The 4,407-nt window shown below is 42.1% G+C and overlaps 1 pseudogene; it reads right to left on the bottom strand.

Annotated features, from left to right (window-relative positions):
• Window positions 1-600: 600 nt before the first annotated feature.
• Window positions 601-4,174, bottom strand: LOC119345929 (annotated as a pseudogene).
• Between the last annotated feature and the right edge of the window lie 233 nt (window positions 4,175-4,407).

The following is a 4,407-nucleotide window of genomic DNA, read 5'->3' as shown; positions in this document are numbered from 1 at the left end:
TAGTCATTATATGGGAGAACCACTTAGAGTTTTGTGAGATTCAACCCCTTGTGATGAATAGCCATGTTGAAAATTTGACCACGTGTTGGAAAAAATGAAAGAAAAAGAATACAAGTTTAAAAAATGCAATCCTTTCGCATGGAGTCCTTTTATGTGTACTAGTTGCGAGAAAAAAAAATACCAAACCTTCAATATAATAAATTTTAAATAAAAATCATTCACAAAACAGGCTATCGTGTATGAACATTCATGGCTTTCAAGTTAAAGGACCAAGGTGATGGTCATATTCATTCCATAGTTTATTAAAATGTACCCAAATTGGACAGATAGGTGCATCTTGACATTAGAAACAATGTTGCGAAATAGAGTTTCCTACTTTTTTGTAAAAGAAACAAATTTTATTTCTAAGTGTCAAAAATGGGTGATTTTTGTGAAGCAAGTACAAATCTCAGGGTGCAAAATACCAAACTTTCAATATAACTAATCTGTAAAAAATTCCTTCACAAAACAGGCTATCGTGTATGAACATTCATGGCTTTCAAGTCAAACGGCCAAGATGACAGCCATATTCATTGTATTGTTTAGTACAGTGTGCCCAAATTAGACACATTGGTGTGTCTTGACATTACACATTAGAGTGTAGAGCTGGTATAGGTGGATCCTTCTTAGGTTGGGAAATCTTATAATCTCCTTCTTCAGTTGGCGCTTAGGGTCCAAAGGGAAGACTTCTTTCAGATCATCGCAGCAAACGATCTCAAGCGTCTACAGGCTAGGCAGGGTGTCTATGCTCAGACAAGGGAAGTACATGTATGAGCCTGGGGTAATAGTCCAGGTGCAACAATATTAGGTTTTTGAAGTATCTTCCGCTTGGTTGGGATGTTGTACTCCAGTTCCAGATGTAGCACGCCATAGGGAGCTGGGATGCCCAGAATGTAGACATAGACCAAAAGACGGTCTGGTCATCACTTTGTTGGGAAGTAGCGAAGACAGAGCATAGTTTGGGGCACCTCTCAACACGGCACCATTGAAGGCAGCGCCATTCTGCACCTTGTGAGCATGGAATGCAAGTGGTGGACGAGCTATCATGCACATACAACATACCTGCATTATCACACATCAAACAGGGGCTAAGGCAACACTGGTTCTAATCCTCTGAGTGTTGTGTTGTTGCTGTAACGATCCTCTCTCCATCTTCTCTTCATCTTGCATGTGAAAGTACCAGGATTGAGGATATGGAGTAGGAGTACGTGGGCAAGGCCACATCCAGTCGATCACACCTTCAATAGCACTGACAGCTTGCGGGTGATCTTGAAAGACATCTCTTGCATATAAGTATTGATCAGTCTGCCGCTGGCTCCCGATGCCTTGAGGAACTTCGCGATCACCAACAGAAACTCCACATGCAGAAGATGAATCAATCTCCATGTATACATAGTTTCTCTCAATATATTGTTGAAAGGGAAGAAGCGACCACATGAGCCTTGGGTCCACTACAGAAATGTACCACTTAAACTCAAAAGATGCAGTTCGACCGATGCCTTGTGGTGAAGCCCCAAAAGCAAGGATGGATGATGATCCTGCAGCAACACTAGCCTCCTTGGTCATCTCTTGCCAATCATTCTGGCTATTTGATGCAGATTGGACGGTGCTGATGTGCAACTTCTCCAAAACCCATGTCCTTTTATCTTTCGATGGCCATAATATTGCACAGAGGTTCTCACAGCCCAACATCATGAGACGCTTGAGGTTTGGTGCTTCCACTTCTGTGAGGTCAAGGGTTTTCACTGCCGTGTCCGAGAGGTCCAGCTCCCCCAGGCGCCCCAAATTTCCTCTGAGAAGTATATTCTTCAACTGAGAACAACCCCGAAAGGAGATACAAGATATCTTGGCAGCAGTAGCACCATTGTTGATGAAGCTAAATGAGTCAAGCAATGGGTGTAACATGAAAGGAGTGACTTGTTCCAATTCAGCACAACTCTCAAGGATGACTGTCTTCAGGAGACTTGCCATGGACAAGTTGAGGACTGATGCATCACTATTTTTGATGATGTCTTGTGAATGAATTGTGACTGAGTTGGTTGTTACTCGAAGTACGACAAGGCTAGGAATATCACCACACAAATCACTTATGCTCCAATGCTTGACTCCCTCCACATTCAACTCCCTGAGGTTAGTCATTAAACTCATCATCTTTTCCGATAGAAGCCAATACCAATCTGTATACCTCAAAACCAGCACCCATAACTTCTGGAAACATGGTATGTTCTCATTGTGGCTTGGATGCTCCTCATCGTCTGTGATATTTGTGCAATGGTCCAGATGGAGCAATCTTAGTTGGACACAATGAACGAAGGGAGGAGATGCAAAGCTGAAGGTGCAATGAAACAGATGTAACACACGCAGCTTGCTGCTTCGTGCATGTTGGAAGATGCCAACTGGCAATATTGATGTTCTATTTGTTGGTGGTTCATGTGCAAAAAGGAAGAATGATGTCACCTGAGGAGGCAGCACATGAGTCTTATCCTTAAGGAGTTGTTTGTGGGTGGTGAAATTCTAGCGGTTAACAAGTAAATCACCCGACACCTGTAGCATGGGAGCTGTTTCCTCATTATATTTAGCTCAACATCCAAGCACATGTTTCTGTGCAGAGAATTGCCAATATCCCATGCTGATGCATTGTCTTGGCCCTGTATAATACCATCACAGATCCAATAGTTTGGTGCATGTGTCTTCAAGTCCGTAGCAATTTTTGTCATGTATATGAGGCACTCCATGACTATCTTGTGGCTTATATCATCGGGCTTAACAATGCCCGCACACCTGGCAACCTCCAAAGCCTCTTCATGCAGTAGATCTCGTATTTCCTCATCTTCAAGTTGCGGAGAAGCATATAAGAGAACATCTGTCTGACTCTTCATCTTTCCCTGTTCCCCATCTTCTAGTATTCGATCGAGATCGACCCGAAACCTCCCGTGCCAGGTCCACAACATCATGTTACTCAAAAATGTTGTTATTGGGACACCGCAATCATACAAATCAATGTACCTTCTGCTCCCGTTGTGAAAAACTACCACAAATATACTGTTAACAAGTTTTCTGAATATTTCCCTTCTGATATCTGCTATCACCCCTTTGGAGCCTTCATCTATCCCACTGAAGTCGTCGTCCTCCTCACACCGATCAAAGATGGCCATTACTGAATGCGGAAGCTCCAACTCCTCCGCAATTGCCTTTTGCAGAGCTCTCATGTTTTTCCATACCGAGCAATCCACATGGATAACCTTATCAAACTTGTTCTGTCTTGTTGATGATTTCAGGCGTTGAGCTACCAGATTGAGAATAGCCGATGCTCCAAATCCATCCCAGCCCTTGAAGTAGATCAGATTTCCTTTGCTTGTGTCCTCCAAAACACCAAGTATCTCTCCTGCTGCAGCATCGATGTTTTTTGGCTCGATCTCTATCTTCTGCAGTGTTCAACAATAATAACACCAAATGAGGTTCGCCATTTTTAGCTTTCTTGCTGAAACTCTTTAATTTCAAACTACAATGTGCATCATAACTATGAAAAACCGTAAATCAATTAAGACATAACTTATTAATACAAAATAAAGCAAGGACCAAGTGGTGCATATAAAAGCATGGAAGTGAGTGATAACTGCATAATCACCAATCGAGTGTGTAAACAATTAAGTGCATTTATATTCTTGACTGTACCATCACTAAAAAATCAAGATCCAAGTTATGCTCAGTAGCTAAAGAAACCGAAGTAGAACACAAACTGCAGCATTAATCACTGAAGATCAAGATGAGTCACGGATTACCTCTGGAGGCATGACGAATCGGACCAATCTTCCTTTTTGGCTATGATCTAGTTCTTGCTTAGCGACAAGGGCAGCAGCTCCATGTGAAAAATTCCTTCCTTTCCTACACATTTGAACAAGTTAACATCATTCCTTGTAAAAGAATTAATGACTCGTACATATTTGGAGAAGGGATTAACTAATCTGCAGATATGTATACAAAATGATTCAGGTTGGTACCTTGATAAATTGTGGTGCTGGCAGAAGCCTACAGAAGCAAAATAGATCGGGGAGGTAGAAACTGGAAGTTGGCTGCAGACATGTGCCTCGAGTAGAAGGAATATGGATGTAGCTTTGCTAGCATTATGAGCTGGCATGCCTTGCGTCTGCTTTGCGTGCTTTTTCTTTGTGCTTTGTCTCTCTAAATAAGAGCTGTGAATTCCTTGCTTCACACACACCACACGCAGCCATCATCATATTCTTTGCTTGCTGTGTTTAAAGATACACAGGGATACAAAGGTAAAGATAAATGCACGTCATCCCGTCAGTTAACCAAGTTATGTATCAGGCTATATCTCGTCAGTCTTGAGAACCAGAAAATGATGTT

This window comes from Triticum dicoccoides, unplaced genomic scaffold (assembly GCF_002162155.2).
Source record: "Triticum dicoccoides isolate Atlit2015 ecotype Zavitan unplaced genomic scaffold, WEW_v2.0 scaffold34336, whole genome shotgun sequence".
Lineage (NCBI taxonomy): Eukaryota > Viridiplantae > Streptophyta > Magnoliopsida > Poales > Poaceae > Triticum > Triticum dicoccoides.
Note: the sequence above shows the minus strand (reverse complement) of the source record. Positions and strands in the feature narration are given on the sequence as shown.